This window comes from Canis aureus, chromosome 2, assembly GCF_053574225.1.
Source record: "Canis aureus isolate CA01 chromosome 2, VMU_Caureus_v.1.0, whole genome shotgun sequence".
NCBI classification, from domain to species: Eukaryota; Metazoa; Chordata; class Mammalia; order Carnivora; family Canidae; genus Canis; species Canis aureus.
Window position 1 is genome coordinate 56607856 of NC_135612.1, and position 14761 is coordinate 56622616.

General features: G+C 39.3%; 1 protein-coding gene and 1 pseudogene across 2 annotated transcripts in view; both read left to right on the top strand.

Moving 5' to 3' along the window:
• The window catches only part of EFL1 (elongation factor like GTPase 1), a 126023-nt gene that overhangs the window by 51846 nt on the left and 59416 nt on the right, over positions 1 to 14761 (top strand). The window lies entirely within an intron of this gene.
• Positions 11371 to 11438, top strand: LOC144304163 (U4 spliceosomal RNA; annotated as a pseudogene).

Here is a 14761-nt window from a genome sequence, read left to right on the forward strand (position 1 = left end):
GTGTGGGGTATGTGAGGAGTCAGAGCTATTGGACGTTACACGCAGATTTGATTTTGTTGTTTCCAAGGAAATCTCAAGTTTGTACATTTTGTAATACATTGAATTCACTTACTAGTGAATTTCTTTTAAATTTTAAATTTTTTTTAAATTTTTATTTATTTATGATAGTCACAGAGAGAGAGGCAGAGACACAGGCAGAGGGAGAAGCAGGCTCCATGCACCAGGAGCCTGATGTGGGATTCGATCCCGGGTCTCCAGGATCGCGCCCTGGGCCAAAGGCAGGCGCCAAACCGCTGCGCCACCCAGGGATCCCTGAATTTCTTTTAAATACACCTTATTATCAACATTTTCACTTGGACAGAATCTATTTTAATCAGCAAATAACCAGTGGCCTAACTAGTCACTTCCTAGAATTAATTTTCAGCTGGTTTTAATAATTATTCTTTTATAGATGATAGTGATTTTATTGTGTCCTTATAATGTGTCTTGTTTCTTATTTTTAAATCACCAATAGAAATATGATAGGTACTCATTACGGCTCTTCTGTCTAGTTCCTAACTTCAATGAAAACAGTAGTTTTAGTTTCAGGTCTGCTGATGCTGGTTGGTTCATATCTCTGATGTATTGTGCTAACAAACTATGCTGCTTTTTTTTTTTTTTTTTTTTAAACCGGGGATACTGAATTTTATTGATGTGTTCTCAGCATCTGAAGACAAAGTTATAGAGCTTTTCTGCTTGCTGTAATTGATGTCATGGATTTATTATATTTTAATTATTTCTTGATTATTCAATTGTCCTTGCATTCCTAGAAAAAAAAAAAAAACAGCACTTGATCATTGCATATTCTTGTGATACACCATTCTGTTCTGTTTCCTAGCATTTTGTCCAGATTTTTCTTGGATATTAAGTAAGTTTGGTCTTCATTTTCTTGCTATTTCCAAAATAGGAAACATCATCTCTTCCACCCTCTAGAGCTGCACTGTGTGATGGTACCCACTGGCCATATGTGGTTATTTACATAGACGGACCAAATAGCATTAAAAGTTTACTCCATCTGATGCCCTGGTCACATTTCAAGTACTCAGTAATCATATGTTCCTCGTGGCTGCTGTATTGGACAGTGCCGGTCTAGAGAAGTATCTGTAGAATGTGATACTTACCTTCTCTTTGAAAGTTTGGAAACAGTTCACTTATAAAGTCATCTAGGCTGGGTACATAAGATGTACATAAAATATTTGGTTCTTTCAATCTGGTTTATTGTCTTATTACCAATTCTGTTTGTGTTTTCTTGCTTTGTTTATTATATAAGTTTGTCTATTTTATTTTATATGAAGAGCTATGTTATAGCTCTTCTATATGAATGCTAAATGTTATGTTTTAAGTTCTTCTTAAAAAGTAATTTTCAGTATAATGTAGGCCATAATATAGGTGTGTTTGAAAAATGCAGACGGCTGTGTACGAGTTCTCTCTTATCATAGGGGTAACCACCAGTCTCTTTATATCCACGTATGAAACTATCGTTTCTTAAAATTGTGGTAAAAAAGATAATAATGTATAATTTACCATCTTAACCATTTTTAAGTGTAGAGTTAAATAGTATATATTTAATACAAAAATAATCATACTTTTTGTTTTATAACCTATCGTATTTTTTTAAAGATTTATTTATTTATTTATTTATTTACTTACTTATTTATTTATTTATTTATTTATTTATTTATTTATTTATGATATATAGAGAGAGACAGAGGCAAAGACACAGGAGGAGGGAGAAGCAGGCTCCATGCCAGGAGCCTGATGTGGGACTCGATCCCGGGACTCCAGGATCGCGCCCTGGGCGCTAAACTGCTGAGCCACCCAGGGATCCCCTATACGTATTTTTCTTAGAGATGATCTCTTCTCTCATATTTATAGCTTATTGTTTCAGTACACTTGCTGTAACTCCCCGGACAGTGTTAAGTGGTGGTGCAATGTGGTTTCTCATGCCTGCCATTGTCAGAATTCTTACATATGCTACACTGCATTAAGAGATTTGATCTGCATGGCGTTTATAATGATATAGTGACTACAACAACTGTTTCTATTTACTGGATTAATTTTTTAAAGGCAGCTAGATGTTGAGTTTTATCAAATGGTCTTTTCTGTACCTCTCAGGCAATAGATGTTTTTTCTTTTCTGAGCCCATTATACCATGAATCACAGTAATACATTTCTTAATATCAATGAGTCATGTGTTCCTGGAATAAAACTACTGTTGAATGTATTTCAGTATGTTAACAGAGCAATGAATTAAATTTGTTGATGGTTTTTCATGTAAAATGTTTATGTTTGTTAAGTTTGGATGATCTGCATTTTATAGATTAGTTTTACTTTATATTTACTTCATATTCATGGAGTATAGGTAACAGCATTGTACGAGCTGCATGAAATGAATAACAAATTAAGGGGTAGATTTCATTGTTTTTTATTTTATGACACAGTTTAAATGGCCCAGGAATTTTCTTTTTTTTTTTTTAATAAATTTATTTTTTATTGGTGATCAATTTACCAACATACAGAATAACACCCAGTGCTCATCCCGTCAAGTGCCCCCCTCAGTGCCCGTCACCCATTCACCCCCACCCCCCGCCCTCCTCCCCTTCCACCACCCCTAGTTCGTTTCCCAGAGTTAGGAGTCTTTATGTTCTGTCTCCCTTTCTGATATTTCCCACACATTTCTTCTCCCTTCCCTTATATTCCCTTTCACTATTATTTATATTCCCCAAATGAATGAGAACATATAATGTTTGTCCTTCTCCGATTGACTTACTTCACTCAGCATAATACCCTCCAGTTCCATCCACGTTGAAGCAAATGGTGGGTATTTGTCGTTTCTAATGGCTGAGTAATATTCCATTGTATACATAAACCACATCTTCTTTATCCATTCATCTTTCGATGGACACCGAGGCTCCTTCCACAGTTTGGCTATTGTGGCCATTGCTGCTAGAAACATCGGGATGCAGGTGTCCCGGCGTTTCATTGCATCTGTATCTTTGGGGTAAATCCCCAATAGTGCAATTGCTGGGTCGTAGGGCAGGTCTATTTTTAACTCTTTGAGGAACCTCCACACAGTTTTCCAGAAATTTTCTAGTCCTTAAGCAGTTTGATATTAACACCCATGAAACCAACTATACCTGGTTGGTTGTCAAGGTTGATGTGATCGTTTTATCAGTTATTATTCTCCCTTTTAGGTTCTTTTTACTCTTCCTTATGTTGGTTTTGGAACTTCATGTTCTCATAGATAATCATGTATTTCAGTTCATTTGCATGAATACCAGTATTAATATTGATTATAATGACATCAAAAATTAGCATCTGTTAGTGCTTTACTGTGTGCCAGGAACTCCTGTGTGTTCAGGGGGTGATTATCTGATTTTACAGATGGGAAAACTGAGGCTTGGGGAGGTCCTATCATCATCTGTCCCAGAGCAAGCTGGAAGCTTTGTCTTCCTATGTTATCTGTGCTTATTTCACCTTCTTTGTTTTTATGTTAATTGGTTTTTATTTTTTCCTTTTCTCTTGATCAGTGTTATTTGGTTGTTTGTTATATTGTATTTTTACTTCTATCCTTAACAGATTCCTCATCTGTTACAAGTTTTTGATACATTAATTTAGCATCTTTATGAAGCCTTGCCTCTAATATATCATATATTATTTTATTTATTTTTTTAGAAGAATTGGTTCATTTTTTTTTTCTCTTCTTCAAATGAATGTGTTTATGACCTGAATCTTCATAAAACCTTGTCTGGATTTCTTTAGTTTTATACATTGTTCTCTTTATCATTTCATTTTTCTGTGTCCTTCCCAACCAGTGGACTGCAGCCGCTCATTACAAATGGAGCAAGCTGACCAGGTTATGGAGTAGCTGGAGTCCCCTTGTCAGTGGCCTCACACAGAATTGTTAGCATAGGGTTTGGCAAAATGTTCATCCCGCAGGTTAAGGTGTGTCTGTTCATCCTTTTTCATGGACTAAAGTAACTGGTTGTAACCACATATCTTCTTTTGAACAGATAGATTATTACAGGTGTGTAAGCTAAGAATTGTTAATAAGCTCATTGCCTCTCTAGACATTATTTGAGAACAAAGGATTATTTGATAGGGCTTTTCTTCCCCACCATCTCAAAATAGTACATGCCTTTTTTATTGTTAAATGGCTCTGACAAGATAGCAGATTGCCCTCTCTTCTTGGTATTTTTAATGCATGACCAGAAGTGGGGAAATAATTTGACTTCTGTAAATGGTTTAATGAAGGTTGAGATGTCCTTAATAATTGATACAACGGTCTTCTTGTTGACAAGGTGAAATTTGATTTTTTTTTCTGTAGACAGTCAACTGATTGTCAAAAACCTCAAAAAATATGTTCTCTTTTACCCCTAAATTGAATATGTGACTCCAAGATGCAGGAACTCCATGAGTAGGTGTATATATATTGGAGAAGCTTTTAAGTCTGCTCTAAACAAGGGAGTAGGCACAAGAACGTTCATAATAGCACTGTTTATGATAGCAAAAAATAAAATTGGTGACCACCTAAACATCCATGGACAGAAGAATGGATCAGTAAATTATGGTGGAGTCTACTTGGGAAGAATGTTATACCTGAGTGAAAGTGAATGACACCAGGACACCTAATGTATTGGCTGGGGTCCATCTCACAAGTACAGTGGACTTAAAAAACAAGCAAGTTGCCAAGCATTTATATAGAGGTTAAAAATATATAAATACCATGTATCGTTGAGGAACAGATACATATATAATAAATAACACAGGGAAACATAAACTGCAAGGTCAAAGCACTCCCTGGAGAGATTTGATTGAGAAGGGAGGAGTACACACATACTAGGAATGTCTCCTTTCTTCAGATGACTAGTGGGCCTGTAATGTCTGTTTTGTTTTCCTTTTTAAAGTTTTTTATATCTTGAGTGTCATCTCATGTATTTTTTAGATTAGGAGGGAAGACCGTGTTAATATCTTTACTTGATGTTGTTGGTGTTGCCTTACAGAATTTGTCCCCAAGGGCTGAGTTGAGAAATGGGAAGTGTATGGAGTGGATGTAGGATACTCTGGGTTACATTCCTGCAGAGCTTTTTTTTTTTTTTTTTTGGCTTTTGTAGCCTTAGGTGGAGTGCTCAACCTCTCTGATCCTTAGTTCCATCTTGCAGGTACAGATTATAGGACACAGTGGGATGGTGGCCTTTATTTTGTTTCTAAAAGTATCAAAGGGCAAAATGTTGATTAAGTAAGAAGGTTATTCCTATAGATTTCTATGGGAAATACCATTAATTGGCAAAAGTCACACATACAAAGAAGATAAATTATAAGTAAAGCACTTAATTGTGAAGATTAAAGAACGTTTTTCAAACTTAACATGTCATTTATTTAAATGCGGTTCTTTTTATCTAATGAAAATCCAAGCAAGCCATCATAAGCGTTCTGATGTTTCACTTGTTATAGTGAACCCCATCTGAAAAGTGTCTTCCAGCAGATATAGAAAAGAAATCAGGTGCTTTGGCTGTAACTAAAACTGTTTCTTGACTCTCTCTTAATCCTGCTTATTTAGTTACAGAAAATGAGCACTTCTGTTAGCTTCCACAAGAGAAAGCTCCAGGCAGCAGAGATGATAGGGAGTTAGTTCCCCAGAGAAGCAAGGCAGAAGGGGTAAATCCATGAAGCTCCTGACTCGTCAGCATTGATGTTGGAACTCCACTCCAAACCTGGCTCCGGAAGTAGGCATCTGGGAGGAGGAGGAGGGGCCGGCTGGCAGAGGCCACGGCTTGCAAGTTGAGAGAGCTCAAAAATTTTCTACTGGGAAGCATGTGTGCAGGCTTGAACACAGAGCACAGAACAGGTTCTTCCATGAGAGGCCAGGCTGTGTGTTGACCATGAGCTGTGTGCAATGGTAGATTCAGAGTTAAGGTTTGAATTCTTTTTCTTTTTTTTCTTCCTTTTTTTTTTTTTGCAAGAAGTTATTAACTATAAAAATGAGTATATATTCTTCTGAAATAATATTCTGAAAAAATCTTGATTCAGTATAATTTGTTTCCTTAAAATAAAAGGAAATATATTAATTTTTTATTAATTTTTTTTAGCTGTCATTTGCAAGGGAAATCCTTAGACCTCTGTGTAATTGTATTAAGAACAAGAGGAGCTAAAAGCACCTGGGTTCTGCCCCAGCATAAAATAGATTGTGGCCTTTTTCCAGTTTTGTAGATGGAGGACGAGAGTCACTTTACCTTTTGCCAAAAGAGGAAGTTCCTGTCTCTTTTGTAGGTGGACACTTAGCTTCTGCGCTTCACAGAAGCTGGTTTGGGGGAGGAATCCCTTAAGGGGAAGACCTTTCTTTAGAATAGTGGACACATTTTCTTTTCATTATAAATACTCTGGAATTTCATAGCTGAGAGCAGAATCTCTTCTCAGTCTGGACATTTCTCATTAAAGGGTATCAGGATAGTAACATCTTTTTTTTTTTTTTTTTTTTTTTTTTAATGTGATGAGATCTTCCAGGGCCCCAGAGCCAAGGTGATGTCATCACTGGAAGTTCTTTGTTTCCCTCCCGCAGTACACTGAAACCAGTTCCTTCTCCCCGCTAGGTGTAAGCCAGGTGCTGTGGGAGGCTGAGAAGCAAGGCTGCATGATGTTAGAGGTGCAGAGATGTTCTGAGTCCCTGCTCTTTCTCTTGGCCATGCTTCGGTCAACAGGAGAACATTGCCCTCCTCTTCCTAAGGCCATTGCTACCCTGGAGCCCTTTGAAACCCCTTTGCTATGTCCTGAGCTGAGGGTGGTCCCACAGGAAGGCAGCACCCCACTGCCTCTCACTCTGGAGAGCTTGTCCATCCCCGTTATTCTCAGAGGCGTGATGCTGAGGGGCCTCAGCCCCAAGGGAGGTCCAGAATGCTTTCTCAGACTTAAGCCAAGTGGGAAGCATTGGTATTTTCTCCGACCCATAATTACACAAGATCCTTGATTTCTGGGCAGAGGCTGAGTGGGCTATACCTGCTCTCTGAAGCCGTCCGCCGCCCATCCTTGGATGCGTAAAGGCAGAGGGTGGTTCCAGCCCTAGCAGGGGCCGCAGCTACACACAGCTGCGCACAAGGGGGCAGCCTTTTCCACGGATTTCCATCCTGCCTGGGGACGGAGGAACAAAGGCTGGTGTCTGTGAGCCCCGTGCCCCGAGCCTGTGCCCTGCCAGCGCCGCCTGTGAAACTTGTAACCCTTCACCATGTTTATAGAGAGTCCTAAGCAGTTGGGTGAAGGGTTTGAAGTGCGGCATGGGTTTTGTGCTGCGCTGGACCGCAGCATGTCAACATGACCCACCTCCCTCTGCATGGGGCTGTGCGGGAACGCGGCTGCCGGCCCAGCGTCCTGCACGTGGCAGCCAGGCAGCTTTCATTCCTGGAGGATGAGAGATGTGGGAGTCATTAAAATAGAGATGTTGATCATGGTTTCAGCTTGCTGCTGGAACCCAAAGAACAATTTCATAGCCCACCTCTCTTCCAGATAGGCATTGAGGGCATTGTTTCTGTTGTTTGCTTTGGTTTCCGCTTCATCTTAGAAATTGAGTTATAACTCCTTAGGTGGTTTCTAGTTGGAAGAAGCATTATTATGAAAATACATACTGGTTAGTCGGCAATGAAGCAGAAGAGAAAACATTACTAACATCCTGATCTCCCGTGCAATTAGAAGCACTTCGTCGCTGGTTTTGTTTTATGTCTCCCAGATGACTGTTTGTTAATTTGCAGCAGTTCAACTCGTAACTGCATTGATGGTCATATTTCAAAGGATTTGGATCTGTTGGTTCAAGTGCACATTCGAAGCAAGAGTTGCTATTCCTTCTCTGTTGGAGCTAAATGGATCTTACTATTTGACTCTGTAAAAGCTGCAAGAAATCAGATATGCTTTAAAAACCAAAGGCAAAGCCCCTCTCCCCTGGGGGTGGGAGTGAGATAGGGGATGTTTTCTTTCAGGTCTAGAGAAGCAGCAATTAGTAGATTTATTGCAGAATAGTTGTTTCTCTTCAAAGCCACAAGCCTTCAGTGTTTCCAAAATGACCATTGTCATTCCATTTTCTAAGCAGTTTATATTTGTATATATTTTGCTAACTGATACACATAGAGATGCCTTATTTCTTTCTTTTTTTTTTTTAAGATTTTATTTATTCATGAGAGACATACAGAGAGGCAGAGATATAGGCACAGGGAGAAGCAGGCTCCCTGCTGCAAGGAGCTCGATGTGGGACTTGATCTCAGGACCTGGAAATCACACCCTGAGCCAAAGGCAAACACTCAACCACTGAGCCACCCAGGTGCCTGAGATGCCTCATTTCTAAATGTGCTTGAACGATGTATCAAAGACTTAGACTTACCCAGCATTTACTGAGCACCTACTGTATGCCAGGTGTTCAGTGAGTCCCTTTCGTTTATGTTTGTTTATGGAAGCCTCACAAGAAACTTGATGAGAAAACAGAGCCTAGGAAGTTTGACTTACAACAAATGATACTGTCTCGTTCACTGCTTTTTAGCTGGATTTTGTTTCCTGCTCAGTTGTGTAGCCCAGATTATTTTAAATCCTTCTGCCAGGTTCTCCTCACACTCTCTGATTGTTGCAATGCAGAAATGCTGTGATCTGTGACATTTTGTTGTGGGGTCCTTGAATTTCATCCTTCTGTAGCCCAGTCTTTTCCTCCTATAAAAGGGGAATTTAAGACTCAGAGTCTTCTGAGCTTGGTTGATGAGACTTGAAACTAGGATCCAGTCTTTGCTTTTATAAGTGAGAAAACTGTAGAGAAGGACAAGAGGAGAGATAGCTGGGCTTCTCTCAAAAGGGAGAGGAGAGAAGCTGATCAATGAGAATTTGTCATTTAGAAAGAGGAACTATATACAGAGGTGAGGTAGTGAGACTCCTGTCCCCAAGCAACAATCTTTTCCAATGGCCCCTTTATACTTCCTCTCTGCTGATAACCACACACCAGCTGTCTAGACTTGCTTTGTATTCATGCTTCAGAGACCCTTCGCCATCTGCTTCTCACCACTTCTGAATATATCAGGATTTTTAAGAATTTATTTTTATTGAGACATAATTGACATAACAGTGTCTAAATTTAAGGTGTTCAGTGTGTTGATTTGAATCATTTATATATTGCAGTATGACTCTCTCTGTCACATTAGCCTATATCTATCACATCACTTAATTATCATTTCTTTTTGGTGGTGAGGACACAGAACATGTAGTCTCTTAGTTTTGAAGTTTATGATATGGTTTTATTGTCTGTAATCACCAAGCTTGCATTAGATCTCCAGGACTTACTTAACTGCTAGTTTCAAATCTGTGCCTATAAACAACTTTGCCCCTAGAGCCCCCAGCCCTCAGCATCTGGTAACCACTATTTTACTCTCTATGAGTTTGGCTTTTTCAGATTCCATATATGAATGAGTTCATGCAAGTATTTGTCTTTCCCTGCCTGACTTACCTCACTTAGCATAAGGCCCTCAAGAACTATCCATGTTATGGCAAATGGCAAGATTTCCTTCATTTCTAACAGCTGAACAATGTCCCATTATTATCCTGTTATAATATTACACACACTCCATACACCGTTCTCTGTCCACCTGTTGGTGGGCACTTAGCTTGTGTCCATATCTTAGCGAATGTGAATAATGCTGCAGTGAACAGGGGGTGTGGATATCTCTTTGATGTCCTGTTTTTATTTCTTTGACTTGTGTATCCAGAGGTGGGAGCAGTGAGTCACAGGGTAGCTCCATTTGTGTTTTTTGAGGAATCTCCATATTGTTCCACAGCGGCTGCATCAGTTTCCATTCCCACCAGCAGCGCACCCTCAGAGTTTTCTTCCCTGTGTGTTTCAGCATGTGCTATCTCCTCCAGGATTCCTTTTCCTTGTGAACGCAGACACAAAACCCAGCTCAGTTGCCACCTCTTTGAAGCATTCTCCAACTGCTCCAGTAGATATATCTGGCTCCTTCCTTTGAGTCCCTATACCTCTTTTAGTACATCTCTCAGCACCTTTATTCCTTGGGCCTGTTACCAAGTGGGGGCGTGTTCTCATGGCACAGTGCGGCTATGTGTAAGTGGACATGCAGGTGTATACTGCCCCTCCAGTTGCTCCTTCTGAGCATAGGGATGGAGTGGATTTTGAGCCAGAGAAAGAAGAGAGTCTGTGGAAATCCCAAGAGATATTGTTACAGTAATTTGTTGGTTTGCCAGGATTCCTTTCTGGAGTATGTATGGGAGAACTGAGGTCCCAGAGATCAGACAGGGAGAGTAGAGACCCAGCTTACTGGGCGCTTAAGTTTCCAGCCTGCGGCACCAGTCACATGTCTGGTCTCCTGCTTTGCTGCTGCTTTGCTGCTTCTGATCCTCAGTGTGTTTACCAGAAATTAGTTTGTCTAAGAGCCAACGTCAGTTGAGAGGTGCAGAATGTGTCGTAACCTAAGCTGGGTGTATGCACTCTGGTGGCGGGGTATCCTTCATACAGAGATGTGTCAATCTGCCCAGATGGGATGTATCTGCGGCTCTTCACAGCCTGAACTCCTACAGCAGTGAGAGATCACAAGTAATACAGCACTGGTCTTACTTAGATCTTTCAAAATAACTTCGCTTTTTGAATAACTGAGTGTTTCATGGATTTGTTTGGCCCATGAAAGTCTAATGTATTCATAGTTATTTAGATACTAAATTTGGAAAACAGTTCCCTTTATGAGATTAGACCAGCTTATAACTGAAACCAGGTGTGTTAACCTGGTGCTAAAATCTAAAATTGTCTTTAAAAACAAAAGCCCAGTATTTCCAAAATTCACATTATGACCAAATTTAAATTTAGTTTAAATGTAAGAAGTCTGTAGCTTTGTTCTTTGCAGACACTGTAGGATATTTTTGTGTGTGTGAATCCTTTTTTGTTTTCCATTTTTCTTCAGTGTATGCCTGACTGACTTCCAGATTCTGAAAGCAGGACTGTGTTGGGGCGTGAGGTGAACAGGAAGAGTGAATACTAGAGCCTATCACTCTGTCTCCCTTCCTTGGTCAAGCAAGCTGTTTGTTTTTATTCTGATGGGGACCTCCCAGCCGGGCTTGTGCGGGACACTCTGGTTTATGCCTGTTGTCTTGGAGAAGTCCTTGTGCCCCCTCTCACTCTTGAAAATCCTAGTTTGGATGCTGAATTCTGTGATCCACCCTAATTATGACCAAAGTATTTATCCTTGGTTATTTTATTTTATGTTTTGATCTTAATGTTTCTTTCTTTTTTTTTTTTTTTTTTGCATTTTTTTATGATACTTTTGTGTATTGTTGGATTACTTAACATTTTGGAAGGCACATGCTAGCTTTGCGCAGTGGCAGTATTGTAGCCAATGAGGTTTATCCAAGGCGCGATTATTGCTAATTGGAAGGCATATGCTATTTTTAATTCCATATATCATTGCCTTTTATGTCTTTCAAATCATTCTTTAAACATAAGAGTCAACAATGAAATGCTACCATCCCACGTATCCTGCCAATTTAAGACGGAGACTATAAATTCTTTCAGGATGTTACCTGGCTCATCTTTGTTTCTGACAGCATCTGGTAGTATGCTTTGAACTAGGTAAGAGCTAAAGAAACGTTTCTGGAATGAATCTTGGGGGAAACAGTTTGGTCATATGGAAGGAAGGGTGAACTTCTGATCTGAAGTTAGTGTAAGGTCCTCCCGCAGATGAAGGAGTGGGAGCCCCATAGCTGTGCTTCCTCATTGCAAACTGACCAACCCCCTTGTAGAAGAGATGCCATTCATCTTGCTCTGTTATTGAGGGACTCCCAAAGAAGTCCTCAGTAAACTCTTTTTCAGTTAGAATTCTTCTTCAGAGATTACACTGCTACTGAGTGTAAAGACAAAGGACTTTTCCAGCTTGGTTTGGCCACTGTGGATGCCAGCAGTGTTGGCAGCAACCTTGCTTCAAGGCCAAGGGAGAGTAGGAGCCCTGAGTTAGGTGGGAGAGACCAAGTGGGATGGTAACTGGAGAGCCCTGAAAAGAGGTCGTGGAAGAGGCCAGAGATTTTTGTGGGCACAATCAGCTGGTTGGGCCCCGGGTTTTTCTAAAGAATGGGTTTGGCTTCTTAGTCTAAAAGCTAGGTGTATTTAGTAACACTTGATCAGTTACGAGCCAGAGGAGGGAAGAACACCCTTTTAAAGAATTTAATTAGTAAGATATGACTTTGTACTTTGATAGGCATTTATACCATCAAAAAAAATAGTCCTTTTTTTAAAAAAAATAGTCCTTTTAAAGGCTTTGCCAAATTTTACTTTAACCAAGTACCTCCACATTTAAGCAGAATGTGGACAAACATAACTGTTTTTACATTGTCATGATGCTGTAGACTGTCATGAATAAAAGCCTTTGCAATGAGGAAGCACAGTAATCTTGGACTTTGTGTTCAAAGTGTAAGGGTTGCTTATCTGCAAGGATAGAAATGGATATAATTGAGTGTAGAAGGAAGGCTGTGGATAAATTGATTACAAATATTCTCTTGAAAAAAAATTAAAAAAAATATTCTCTTGAGTCCTAAGTCATTAGGTAATGTTTAAGACATGATGATTAATGCTCAGTAAATGTACATATAGTGGAATCTGTATTTTGTTTCCTCCAGCAAGTGTGTATATTTGATCAACTTTACTTCCATTTTCAAGATCCATTTGTCACAAACCACAGCATAATCCAAGGGTGTTTTCATTTTTATTAAAATGTATGAGTGTGTGTGTGTGTGTGTGTATGAAATTTGAATTGTTTTCTGTTTTGAATATATACCCATTCTTTGTTGGCAAATTTAACTGATATGTTTTTATTTTGATTTCACTCATTTTGGATTTCAAAGGTAGCACATGCCAATAGTAACTATCAACAATACAGAAATGTCAGAGGTAATAGTATCACGTCTACAACCACTTTTCTGATGTTACCATTAGTAACAAATCGGGATGTATTCTTCCATAGTTCCTCCTTATACAAGGCACGGACACACACAAATTTTTGCCCCTTTTCTTTGTTTTATAAAATTGGCCTTGAATATGTGATTACTTTGTGCAGGTCTTGCCTCACTCCCAGGGTCAGGAGGGATTGTGTACTACAGGTATATAATTTATCACACTCCCTTCTGACACAGTTTCCAAGTCATTACTGTTGTTAATTTCTTTCTTGATTCACATGAGGACTTTCCACCCTATAGAGTTGTGAAAACCAAAGAAAGAAATGTTTATTAAAGCCCCTCATTAGACATAGAGCAGCAGGATCTGACCACGATGATTGCTAATAATTTTTTGAGAATAATTCTAGTTTCTGTGATTCCTAAAGGACAGACTGGTACATCTCCTTCAATTTTAATTATTTTAGTGGCTTTTGGACATTTCCACACCTGGTTTTACTGCATTTGTTACTTTCGGATACAGCGTGCCTAGCCTTCTTTTCCTCAGCAGATACTAAAAAATCCCATTAGTTTGTACCTTCAGCAACTCTTTCCTGCATATATTCACTGGCACTCAGCTGTGTATTCTTGGGTGGATGAGTGTATAAATTTCCTTCAGCTAACACGTGTATGTTAGAGTCTGAGATTTCTTATGACTGGTAGTCTGCATCCATTTTCCTTGTGATGATTTTATTACCAACCAATTAGTTATAGCCAGGAATTGTCACTTTGCCACAAATGCAGAGCTCTTCTTTGTCAGACCACATGCAGCTCCTGAAAAGTTACTTTCAAATTTGATCACATAATTTGCAGAAGTGCCCCCAGAAAGTAAACGTGTTGGGTTTGAGTGAAAACCCAGGGCACTTGACGAAAACCTGTTTGTTTCTAATCACATAGGGACGGGGTGTAATTCGACTGGTGTTGATGGCCTGGAAGGACCCTGGTAAGGTGCAGAATGAGATCTGGGTTAAAGTCTCACTGTTCTCTGCCCTCAGCCAAGGTTTAGGGGAGTCGTTGAAATGAATGAGTTTGGGATTTCATGTCCAAATCCATTTTTAATACTACCACCTTATGTTTTTACAGCACTGTATGCTTTTCAGACTCCTTTTATCTATAGTATTTGATCCGTCCAGTCTGCTCTTAGCTTCTATATTTCAAAGGCCAGTAATGGTTAGGTTGGAAGTAATACCTATTAGAATAGTGACTTTGAAAACTTGGAAATCATTTCCAGGTGTTTTAGATAGGCTGCATTTGAATGATGAAACTTTAAACTTGCTTTTCCGTAAAAGAATACTTCACTGCTTTAGGTAATCTGAGAAATTAGCAACCTCAGAGATTTCCATTCTGTTGTTGTTTTTCTTTACAAAGAGTGTCTGTAATTGACCGAGATGTGGATAGCGAGTAACATGTGCAGGGTAAGCTCTGGATATAGCCAGGAGAGAATATGGAGCGAAGAAAGCTGTCAGTTTTCCTTAAATATCTAAGGTGGTAGAAATGAATTATAAATAATTTTCATTGTGGAAAAATCCTTTTTTTTTTTTTTTTTTTTTTGATCGTAGTGGGGATGCAAACTAGGATGGAAAAAATCCAAGGAGAATCAGAAAATAAAATCATAGCTGTGCAGCTTATATTTTGGGGGGACTTTAGTGAGATTATACTTGTGACCTAATGTCCCTTTTAAAATGTTCCACGGACACTGGGGCCCCTGGGTGGCTCAGCTGGTTAAGCATCTAACCGCTAATCTCAGCTCAGGTCTTGATCTCAGGATTGTGAGTTC